This window comes from Pelophylax lessonae (genome assembly GCF_965119305.1).
Source record: "Pelophylax lessonae genome assembly, chromosome: 12".
Taxonomy (NCBI): domain Eukaryota; kingdom Metazoa; phylum Chordata; class Amphibia; order Anura; family Ranidae; genus Pelophylax; species Pelophylax lessonae.
In genome coordinates this window covers 20,444,943-20,457,474 of record NC_138779.1, presented here as the reverse complement: position 1 = coordinate 20,457,474, position 12,532 = coordinate 20,444,943, and the positions used below count along the sequence as shown (strand labels likewise).

At 47.8% G+C, this 12,532-nt stretch overlaps 1 protein-coding gene and 1 pseudogene across 6 annotated transcripts in view; one reads left to right on the top strand and one right to left on the bottom strand.

Annotated features, from left to right (window-relative positions):
• PRDM16 (PR/SET domain 16) overlaps nt 1–12,532 on the top strand; it is a 909,210-nt gene that overhangs the window by 55,990 nt on the left and 840,688 nt on the right. The window lies entirely within an intron of this gene.
• On the bottom strand, nt 4,286–4,873 carry LOC309567842 (large ribosomal subunit protein uL6-like; annotated as a pseudogene). Its single transcript has one exon. The product of its transcript is annotated as a large ribosomal subunit protein uL6-like (transcript).

Genomic DNA, 12,532 nt, shown 5'->3' with positions numbered 1-12,532 from the left:
CCTACTGACCACCAATGTAAGGAGCATTCTTCCCACTGACCACCAATGTAAGGAACATTCTACCCACTGACCACCAATGTAAGGGGCATTCTTCCCACTGACCACCAATGTAAGGGGCATTCTTCCCACTGACCACCAATGTAAGGAGCATTCTTCCCACTGGCCACCAATGTAAGGAGCATTCTTCCTATGATCACCAGTTTCTTAGTTCTAGCAGATGTTCCCCTAGACCTAAAAATTATTTCAAGGGTTACCTTATTGGTAAGAAAGTTATGAAAGCCTGGCTTAGACGATAATTGTATTGATATACCTGTCAAAGCATCACAGATAAGATTTATGGAAGGTCCATGTACTTCCGTAAGAGGACCTTCTCTTAAATATTTTTTTATTGAAGCACTGAATGAGAGGGATTCCTATGATAGACAGGAGAAATAAAAAAACCCTTCCAATCTGTGTGGTGACCTATGAACAAATGCGGGAATTTCAGAGGCTTGACAATGCAGCCGGCATTCCATCCATCGTGTGCCTCAATGTTCTCTTTTAGAAGTAAGAAGCTCTTTAAATATTACATAATTACCCTCGTAGTGTCAAGTTCCCAGATAATGATGCGTCTGTGTGTGAAAATATTAAATTGCAATAACATGTGGGGAGAGAGCTTTTCTAAATGGACGTTTGTGTTCTCCGCTTGGCCTGTCGACAGACCTACTGAGTGACGGAGTACAAATGGTGTCAAGAGGAATCTGAAGGCCGTGATGGAGCCTGGTGTGGTAGAGTCAAAAGGTGTCAATGAACCCCTTCCTGCAGCTTGGCGTAGCCAGGTGGTATCTGAGAATGACGATTGAAAGATCCTACTGCTCGGGGACCAAAGGAAGTTTAAATCTGAACTCCAGGCACATATGAAGGACAAAGGAATGCAGCCTATATTCATGACACCATCATTGGGTCCTACAGGGCTTTTGTTTCAGCGGTTGGGTGCAGGTACTGCCCCCTTTCGATTCACCCCCCTTGTCTCCGCCGCCTATCCCCCACTGAGCACTGTCTTTTGCTTCCACCCCCTACCTACCTCTCAGTACTGCCTCTAATATAGAATACAGGACCAGTCATTCTGTAATACTAAGTAATCTGCATGGAATTTGTTATTGATAACTAGAAAAACAGTAAAATTGATCCCAAAAGCCAGCAACAATATATAGTTAGATTGTTAGTCAGGTTGAAAAAAGACACAAGTCGATCTGGCTTAGATCCCCCATCAACAATACCCCCCCAGCAACAATAAGTCTCCCAGCAACAACAGCCCCCCCCCCACAACAACCCCCCCTCCCCAGTAACAACTGATCCATCCAAGCATCAATAGACCCCTAGTAACAATAGATTCACCCCAGCAGCAATAGACCGCCACCAGTAACAATAGATCTCCGAGCATCCAGCACCATTAGACCATTCCCTCAACAGTAGATCCCTCCCAGCAACATAATACCTCCCAATCAACATAAGACCAGCTCTAACAACAACAGACCGCCACCACCAGCAACAATAGACTTCTCCAGCAGCCAACAACAATAGACCCTCCAGCACATCCCAGCACCCTTTGCCATTATAAACAAATAGTGCTGGAGGCGCTAGAACTGCATTCCCCTGTGTTCCCACAAAAAAAAAAAACCCTAGGGCCCAATGCACACTGAGCTTTTAGTGGTGCTGCTTGGGGATTGGCGTTTAGCTAGGTGCACCATCCAGCCCCACTGCCCGCAGGCTGTCAAACTCTATGAGAGGCTAATAGCTGCAGGGCCCGGGAAGGGCAACTAGCGGGATGAACATTTAGGGCAATATGCGCCCAGGGATGAATGCCTGGAGAGCAAGTAGTCTGCTTTCCTGGAGTTGGTCCCTGGGTGAATACTGCCCTACGTTTCTACTGCTAGGTGCACTGTCCGGAGGCAGCAGCTGTCCACCTTTCATACCATTTGACAGGCTGCTGGCAGTAGGGCTGGACATTGTACTTTAGCTAAACGCCAGAGCTCCATGCACTGGGGCTAAACACCCGGTTTGCATGGGGCCCAAAGTGTATTTTTCTTAAACGCACACAGTGTATGTATCTGTAATGCCTTTTACAGTTCCTCTACAGAAGATCCTAAACTGAGGGAGGGAGAAGCAGCACAAGGTAGAGAGCATGCTGATTAAAGCAAGATAAGCGCATCAGTCTCCTGCTTCTCCTTCACTGTCCAATCACAGGGCGGGGGGGGGGGGGGGCTAGACTTGTAGGTGTTTCCTAACTGCAGCAGAGAAAAGTCTGGTGTCCTGCCTTACCTAACAGGGCTGTGCTGTGTGAATATCTGCTTAATCCACTCATCACAACCACCGGCTGAGGGATTTTGCCATGCTGGAGGCATTCGGTTATGCCTTCTTCTCCTGCGTATTTTGACTTAAACCTGTGCACTAGCATATCTAGTCCAAAAACCAAAAATGTTACCTATATATTACCCTGTACCACTTCTTATTAGGGATGAGATGGATTTGGTCAAAACTCGGTCCAAACCCAGTTTGGCAAAACTCATGGGATGCCATCATGTTATCGTATTCCCACCGGCCCATTCCTGCGGGAATGCTTGTGACGTCATTGAGCTAAAATGGCCACGTGGTCATATTAGGTCAATGGTGTCGACCAAATATGGGTGGACAGAACCCAACGCATCCCTGGTCCTTATTTCCACCTGGTAATCCTATGAATAACAACACACTTCTTCCAATGCATGGAGGGAACCAGGGTCCTCACTTCAAACATTTCTGCCCTTGTTCATAGTCATTACATGGATTTAAGGGACCAATTGTTTACACCATAAAGATAAGGATGTTTGTGCTTTATTTCCGACTCACAGGAAGTGACAAGGACACTGCATTTTTGGCAAGATCAACGAGTATTTTTTTGTACTTGCTGAAAATGTTCTTAGCCTGAAAAAAAGAAAGCCAATGGAGTCACCATTTCTAAGGGCTGGTAAGCTGCAATATATTACCTTTTTACAATTAAACTGACATTGCAGTTGATGATGATACATGGTCTCATGTTCCATTCCAACGTCTACTTTGCTTTTGTATGTTTTGTACCTTCAAGGTGCTCACAAGGGTTTTAGTGGACCTACAGCAGCCATTCCCAATAAGGGTTTTGTGTAACCTTAGGGTTCCTCCAGAGGTGCCCAGGGGTTCCTTGACCTGTGGCTGACTAACCTCCTGTTTGATGGTATTTGCACATTTTCAGGGCCAAAGCCACTTGGCAGAGCCAGTGGCATTACACCAATGATCTTTTTTTTTTTTTTTTAGATAAATGGACTTTATTAGACGTAGCACAGGACCCAGATTTCTTGAATTGAGTCTTTAAAGCCCCGTACACAGGCACAGATTGTTGGCCGTAAATTGTTGGCCAACGTCCAATCTGCCGATTGTAGGCTTGTTATGCCCCGTACACACGCTCAGATTATCGTACGACCATCGTACGACTAAAGTTTCATAGTGGTTGCATGATACAAAAATCGAAAGCAACTCTGCGTACAAACCATCCGACTTTCTTCGTACGATTCAGTGACCAGGTGTATTTTTAGTAGCTACGTATCAGAAGTGATCTATATACGTCTGACCCCTGCATCGTGCAACGTCATCTGACAATTTTCGGATCGAATGTTTGCAAGGTAGTGTTTACTTTCTCCCATCTACTTCCGGATTATTTGACTATTTCCGATCATGCGTGGTATTTGTCGAACGACTTTTAGCGTTACTGTACTGACGAGTCGATTATCGTTCGAGAAGATGTCGTACGACAGAAGTTTTCAGGTTTGTCCCTTCGGATTTTGTTGGACCAACTGTCGTGATTGGCTGTTGAAAGCTGTGTACTAACGATCTGATTATCGTGAGACTAGGTCGAAAGTGAGGTTTGTCGTACGATAATCTGAACGTGTGTACGGGGCATTAGTATGATGCTTCCGACAACCAACTGCGAATTTTCGGCCGAAAAAAATCTGGTGTGCATGCTATAAAATTTTTGTTGGCCAACAAAAAACGGCCGATTGTTCCTCAGTCAGTACAGATTTCGGCAGACAAAAATCAGATGAGCAAGACTGGGCATGCTCAGAGAAGAAAAAACACAGGGAAAGTCAACCAGAACATGACATCACTTCTGAAGTTGGTTTTTGTTGGCCAACAAAAGTCCAGTGCAAGTCTAGAGCACATTTCAACCAACAAACAACACTGGACAAAAGTTGGCCGATCAGTTGGCCAACAATCTGCACGTGTGTATGGGGCATTACTCTTCAAGCTGCTGGACTGTTACTCTTTCTGAGACATAGATACCGTCCAAGAATTCTTGGATATCCTTGTTCTTTACTGTGGTGGCTTGTTGGATCAAAGCAGCCGAGTTGGAAGCAAGCTCAATGTTCGAGGATCAGCTCATCTTTCTGGGCTTGAGACAAGGCACAGACGACACCTGGTCTCAAGCGCACACTGCAGATGTATTTTTCACCCAAGAAATTCTTGATCTCCACAAGGGATCCAGTCTCCTGAATAACTACGTCAATGGGTAAGTGAGCGTACACTGAGCTCATCTTCTGACGAAAACCCAGTGTGACTCCCTTGATCATGTTTTGCAGATGGCTGCCGATTGTGCGCACTGTGGCCAGCTCCTTTCTGTTACTCCACCATTTATCAACACGGAACCTCTTCTTCTTTCTGCCCAGTAGACCCAGCTCTACATTTATGTGGTTGAAGTTCTTCCTCAGATTTCCTCTGGGCCCCTTCACAGTTACTGTGTAGCCCCTCAAGGAAATGGCAACCCTGTCAGGGATGTCAACAGTCTGGTTGCTGAGAATGGTCTTCATTCTCGCTGCTGACGGGGGAAAGGCGCACCAATGATCTTTTTAACTTCTTGTAAGAAAGGCCTCCTGACCAACATTGTAAAGGTTGTATTCTTCTTACTAAGCACCAATATAAAAGCCATTTATCCCACGGATCTCCAACTGGATTTAGCAGGGATTCCCCCGAGATCTAAAAACTATTTTAAAGGTTCCTTTGGGGTAATAAGGTTGAGAAAGGCTGACCTACAGAATGGCTATAATGGAAGACGTAAGGGCTTATATTACAAGTCGTTATGTCTATTACTGTCATAGTATTGACATATCTTTTCTTGCTAATTACAACAACTTTATACCTGCCGTGTGTTTTGCCAGAAAACTTAGCTCAAAACAAGAAAATTCAAAAGTTCTGTACAGAGGCGTAACTAGAACCTTCAGGGTCCTGGAACAAAAAACCATGAAGGGATCCCCTGATGTCTGGGTCCTTTCCATCAGTCCCGAAGCCCTTTCCTCCGAGCCCCGGGGCCCTTCCCTCTGATCCTGGCAGAGGCTGACTGGCAACTTTTGGCCCAGGGGGCAAGTAAAAACCAGAGGCCCATGGTGCAGGGACTCGGAACCCCTCCCACTCTTCCTGGCCTCCTCCTGACCCCCATTCCAGGCTGAAGCTCCGCTCCAGGTACTCTCCACTGATCGAATCCAGGTTCCCCACCTGGCCAGCAGGGGGAAGTTGGGGGGGAGCTGGGACAACTCGGTCAGGGCTGGCTGTTGGAGGAGAGTCTCCAGTGGGGCATGGAACCGGCCTCTGCTCAGACACAGTTTACACCATCCATGCTGGAGGGGGGAGGGGGCTGCGCTTTTTCCTTGTCTTCATTCCGCACTCACCAGAAATCCTTTAGTCTGTGGCAGAAGTGGTGCAGCCTTTTTACAGGGCATCAGAGTGGCCCAGGGGCCATTGCCCCCTGTCCCCTGAGCCAGTCCGCCCACTGATCCCGGGGGCCCTTTACTCTCGTGGCCCTTTATAAGCCCCGATTCACACTGCTGTGACTTATCATGCGACCTGCTACACATAAATCGCTTGACAAGTCAAAACAGATTAATTTAATCAATGCTATCCAAGTTACAGGGCAAAAAAAAAAAAGGGCCCCTGCACTACTTATACAATGTTAAATCGTAAAAGTCGCAAGCAAGTTGCAAGGAAATCACACGGAAGTCATGAGGAAATCGCAAGCAAGTTGCAGCAGTGTGAACCCTATGAGACCCTTTAACATGTTCTGCAGCAGCCCCATTCTTGCAATCTCGGGGCCCCCCCACAGTGGCGGAACACCAGGGTTCTGTCATAAGTGCGACCTTTGCGACCCTGGTTGTTCTCCCACTGGTTCTGTAATAATGACCAAAATCCACTCTCTTCCGTCAATCTATCCGCCATTATCATGGGCCCCCATACGTCATTCTTTGACTTGCACATAAATGGAAGAAGGAATTTAAGGCAAGCTTTGGCCCCTGTAAGCTTCACAGCAATCCTCACTGCCACTATTATACGTAGGAAAAACTCACTGTCAACACTTATCCTCAGCTGTGTAAATATGTATTTATGTGAGAAGATATGAGCTGTGGAATGTGTTTTTTTTATATTCTTTTTCTAAAGCAAATTTGTGACATACAATGCAAGGTCACGCGGATGTAGAATGATTGGAGGCAACCCTCATTTTCTATATTATTATGGTGATTGTGGCCATATTAAGTTTCTGGTTAAAAATGGGAAGTTTTGGTGACTCGGAAAGTGTGACTAGGCTTGTAATGGTGACATTGCATATGAGGTGACATGAGAAGGTGACCTGTATTTATCTTGGCCGTCATTTTTATTGGTTCATGTTAAGCCAGATTTAGATGGCTAGGGTTAAGCAAACTGGTGAGCAGGGCCTAAAGTAGGGGTGGACTGGAGGGGAGGCTGTCCTGGGCACTGTGGTATCATGTGATGTTCGGGGGCATCACAAGGAGAGAGGGGGAAGGGGATTTGTGTTTGGAGAAAGAAATGGGGGGGGGGGGGGGTTGCGGCCGGGGGTAAGAATTGTTCCAGGATGGAAAATTTGGGGAGGCGTGCTAGGAGTGATGATTTGGGGGTGGGGGGGGGGGGGGTTGTATTGAGAGGGGAGATGGGGGAAGAGTATTTTTGTTATGATGGGGGATTTGGGAGGATTGTGCTAGATAAGGCTAAGATGGTGGTGGTGGTGGTGGTGGGGGGGGGGGGGGGGGTGGGTTGTGCTAGGAGGTGAAATAGTAGTGATGATTGGGGGGCATTTGTGATAGGAATATAAATTTGGGGGTGGGTGGGATTTGTGCTAGTAGGTGAAATTTTTTGGGGGAGGGGGATTTGTATGCTAGTAGTGTCAAAAGGGGGACATTTATGCTAGCAGTGTAAATTTGAGGGGGGGGGGGGTTGTGCTAGGATGAGGGATTGGGGAAGGGTGGTTTGTGCAGGGACAGGGGATTCGGAGTGGGGGGGGGGGGGAGGATTTGTGCTCAGAGGGGAAATTGGAGGGGTAGAGAATTTGTAGAAAGGGGAAATTTCTTTTCTTTTTGGAGGGGGGGGGGGGTTGTATTGGGGGCATATGTGGAATGAGAGGATTTGAGCTAAACATGCAGATTAACTGTTCATTTTTTTTTAGGTGGGGGGAGAGGCTTTTTGCTTACACATAATGCTCATACATCTTAAGGGGGGGTTGCTGCAATTTGGCACTTTCACCCTGGGTTCTAGATGACCTTGTCCCTGGACTGCTGGTGAGCCAAAAAGGACTTGCAGCAGATTGGAGAGAGCTGTGGTGGTCATTGGACCTTTTACTGGTTTCTGAATTAGAGTGGTATAGCTCTGGACTTTAAATGGGGTGCAAGGTCGCCTACATCCCTGTTGAATTGCAAATAGGAAGGAGTTGGGACTTTAAATGAGAGACATGACCCATGACCTGTCCCACCAGGGAGGGATCGCGGGTGTGTGGCGGCGATCACGGCTGCCGGTCCTGTGGATCGGCATTCCCAATTCCTAGTGGGGGCGGGCGCGCACCTCTAGCGGAACACACATAACCGACGTACCCATGCATCGTTTCCTGCAGCCAAGCCAGCCTGCCGCAGTATACCTGTGGCGGGTGTTCAAGAAATAATGGCACTGCGTTTTTCCCCATTTCTGCCTGCATTTTAACAAACGAGTCAAAACATGTGAAAAAGGCGCAAAAATGCTCAACATCAAACGCACCTGGCTCAGCGCCCAAAAAAATGGCAATTGAGCTTCTTTGCCACGTTTCTGAAAATGCAGGAAGAAACGCGTGAATCTACCCATGTTTTTAGAACACCCAGATGTGAATGTAGCCAGTTATTGACCACCATTGCCTGGGGCTTTCCTGGCTCACATAACTTCCCTGTATAGCTTCAACCAGGGGCTGACTGGCAACTTTCGGCCCAGGGGGCAAGCACAAACCAGATACCCATGGTGCAGCGACTCAACCCCACTCCCACTCTCCCTCTTCCCGTCCTCCTCCTGACCCCCATTCCAGACTGAAGCTCCGCTCCAGGTACTCTCTACTCACCGGCCAAATCCGGGTTCTCAACCTGGCCAGCAGGGGGTGGTTGGGGGTGAGCTGGGACAGCTCGGTTGGGGCTGGCTGGGGCAGGAGATGTCCAGTAAGGCATGGAACCGGCCAATGGTCAGACACAGTTTACACCATCCATTCTTGGGGGGGAGGCCTGCGCTCTGTCCTTGTCTTCATCCCAAACTTTGTAAGTCAGCGGCAGGGACTTTTTACTTCTCTTCAGCAGGAATCCTTTAGGTATGTCAGTGGCAGAAGTGGTGCAGCCTTTTTAAGGGGCATCAGAGTGGCCTCAGGGTCTAGGCCAATGCACATTTGACATGGCCACTTTTTTATTCTCTATTTATTTTCTCCAACATTTGTCACTCTTTCACTTTTGTGTGTGTTTTGGATGGAGAGTGTGAGATGGAGGGTGTGAGTCTTCCGGCTTGCCCTGAAGTCAAGGGGGAGGATGTGTGGCCCTCAGGTTCCTTCCTCCCCTGCCCCTGGGGGGTCTCTCTTCGGGAGAGCCCCATCGACCTAGTATTCGGGTGCGGCTTCGGCTGCCCAGAAGAACGGGTTCTGCCAGGCCTTCTGGCTAGGCAGACCATGTAAACCTTTATCCCTGTCAGGAGCCTTGCGCCCCAGGGGATCAGGGTAGAAGTCCTACACTTTCGGGGGCTGGACTAAAAGCACACCCTTAAGTGCACTCTATAGTGTGTGTGTTCACATGCACGTTTTTTGTTCACTGGTTTTTTCGTTGAGGTTTTTGCACCACCGCAGATAAGAAAGAAAATCAGAGCGGCCAAGGGGGGCAATTGCCCCCCTGCCCCCTGGTCAAGTCCTCCCCTGGCTTCAACATACAAAGATATGGATGCACAGAAAAATAGGGGAGAAAAAAAACGTAGCAAAACAGGAATATACATTTTTTCTTTATTTTTATTTATTTTTTGACCTATGTTCTTTAAATGTTTTATTTATATACATAGTATTTTACTTATTTACTTTTTTAATCCGGCTTGTGCAAGGAACACCAAACTCGCCAGGCCTGTTTCGTATCTGTCTCGGACGTGAAAACTAATTTTGATGTTTTAGAAAACACGTAAAAAGTCATAAAATAATGATTTAAATTGAAAGAGAAAAGTATCCGTATTAATGGTCCAGGAAGGGGGTCCCGTAATATGCCAGGCCAGACGGTGTCACGGGCTCGATAATAAGGGAAAAAAAACACAAATCGAGTTTGCCCAAGGAAAATACTTAAGCAAATGCAAATAAAAGCGAATACATAGATCCATTTCATAGGGGAGAGCTGGCAAATTTTACACTCAATTCGTAAAGAAAACATAAAACTAATTACAGGATTTATAGGAAGGCAATGTAATCGTGTTAGCTGGCAGGTAGAGCATACAAAGTCCCTTGCTGTGTTAGCAGAAGAACATTCATTCGATTATAACTTATAGCTTACAGGCAGCCCCGATATACAGGCCTAAGAAAATGTATATATTGTTTAACAGACCGGGAATCCAGACCACCCGAGTCCAGTATAGGAGCTTTGTTCAGCAAGGTGAGTGCTATGATGCTGACATATATACTAAATGATCAAAAACTTGTAGACATCTCACCATCAGGGCCGGTGCTAGACAATTTTGCCCCCAAGGCAAGACCAGCCAATTGCACCCCCCAAAAAAAAAAAACTGTACACCCCCCTTCCTTTACACACTGCTCCCATTTAACCCTACACCCCCTTTCTATACATACTGCCCCCTTTAACCCTACACCCCCCCCCCCTCCGGCACACACTGCCCCCTCTTAATGCTACACCCCCTTCCTGCACACACTGGCCCCCTTTAACCTTAAACCCCCTTTAACTCTACACCCCCTTTCCTATACACACTGCTCCCATTTAACCCTACACCCTCCTTGCTATACACACTGCCCCCCTTTAACCCTACCCCCCCTTCCTGTATACACCCCTCTCTAGTGGTGACGTCCACTGGGGATGAGGAGGTGACAGGAGAGGAATGTGGCACTGGCCATGGCTGCACCCTAGGTGGCAGTTCGCCCTAGGCGGCTGCATAGTTTGCCTAGTGGTAGCACCGGCCCTGCTTACCATCACACCTAGATCACCTAGATGAGCTTGTTGGATATCCCATTCCAAAAGAATGGAGTTACCTCCTCTCCCACCCTTTATTTACTTTGTGAATTTGAGGCCATTCAGCCAGAAGAGCATTGGTGAGGTCAGGTACTGATGTTGAATGAGAAGACCTGGGCCAAAACTTGTTCCAGTTCATCTAGAAGGTGTTCAGTAGGGTTGAGGTCAGGACACTTGAGTTCCTAAACATCAAACTTGTCCACCAATGTCTTTATGGAGCTCATACTCACCTGTCCAGTGGCTCCATCTTCCCCTTCCAGTCTTCCGGCTTTGGTGTTGGAGCCTAGCATTGAAAGACAGCTGAAAAGGTAAGTATTAGTAGGGTCTATAGGCTCCTTTGGAGTTTCAGTTTTGGTGTTGGAACCTAGAGGAAGCAGTGTTGTCACCCCCTTATCATCTGACAGTTTTGCAATTAGGCATTTATCCCTAGACTTAAGCATTGCAACATGGAAAGAGGTGACGTGCAGGGCCGGTGCTACCAGTAAGGCAACCTAGGCAGCCGCCTAGGGGGCAACTTAGCAGGGGGCGCCGGCGGAGCCTGACCCGAGATAGGTGACCTACCATAAGTCACTGAAGGGTTTTTAACCAGTAGCGGCCGCCCGTCCATTAGGGGCGCAGGGGGGCCGCCCCCCCCCATCCATGCATCCAATCCCCTAATCTACATGCAGGGCACCGGATACATGGATTCCAATGAGGGTTTTTTTTTTCTATGAAGCACGTGATTAGAGCCAGAGGCTCTAATAGGCTTCAAAAAAAGGGGGGCTCGGGGCGCAGAGCCCACCCAGTTGTGTGACAATAGCAAATTAATATTTGCTAGTGCCACACTGATTCTCCTCCCGGCCAATCAGGAAGCGGGCCCTGGGACCTGTTTCCCAATTGGCCAAAAGAAAATGGCAACTATTCCTATTGGTGGAGGAGGAGGGAGGAGAGGGGACATGGAGGAGACTGAGGGGGAAGCCGTCGCCGCCTGGAGGAACAAGGTAAGTGAACTGGTGCCCGGAGGTGGGGGGGGGGGGAGAAATATGGCGTGGACTGGACTCTGGAATGATAGGGGGGGGGGTCCGAGGCCAGGTCCATCTGCTGCCCCCCCCCGACCAATGGAGCACCTTCAGCAACTTGGGATGGGGGGTGGGAGAGCATATGGGGGGGCGGCAGTTTTTATTTTGCCTAGGGCGGCAAAAATCCTTGCACCGGCCCTGGTCACGTGCTCCTCCATACACAGAAGCACTGCAAATTTTGTGTGGGCTGCAACAGACAAGGCTTGAGGTCAGGACACTGGAGTTCCTCAACATCAAACTTGTCCACCAATGTCTTTATGGAGCTCATATTCAACTGTCCAGTATCTCCATCTTCCCCTGCCAGTCTTCCGGTTTTGGTGTTTGAGTCTAGCATTGAAGGCCTGCTGAAGAGAGGAATATCAGTTGGGTCTAAAGGCCTTTTTGGAGTCTTCCAGTTGTGATGTTAGAACCTAGAGGAAGCAGTGATGTTACCCCTTAATTATTTGATAGTTCAGAGATTGAGCAGTTGGCTCCAGACCCATTGCTTAATGAAAGCAGGTCCAATTCTCCCCCATACCCAGAAACATAGCACATTTTTTTTAGGTTGCAACAGAGGAGGTAGCGTTGAAGGACTCCTGAAGAGGTGAGCATCCGTGAGGTCTAAGGGCTTCTTTGGAGTCTTCCAATTTTGGTGTTGAAACCTGGAGGAAGCAGTGATGTCACCCCCTTATTATTTGACAGTTTTGGGAACAGGCAGTTGGCCCTAGACCCAAGCACTTTGGGTAGGTTGCAATAGAGACAGTATCATTGAGGAACGGATGTAGAGCTGAGTATTAGTGGGGTCTAAAGGCCTCTTTAGAGTCTCTTTACCCTGAAGTGAATGTAGAGAAGTTGTTGAATCAGATTGGAAAACACGGCCAACTGGAGTTGAGGTATGTTCCAAGCATACAGCAAAGGTGAAATGTGGTCCGATCTATGGAGGACAGTCATAGAGGC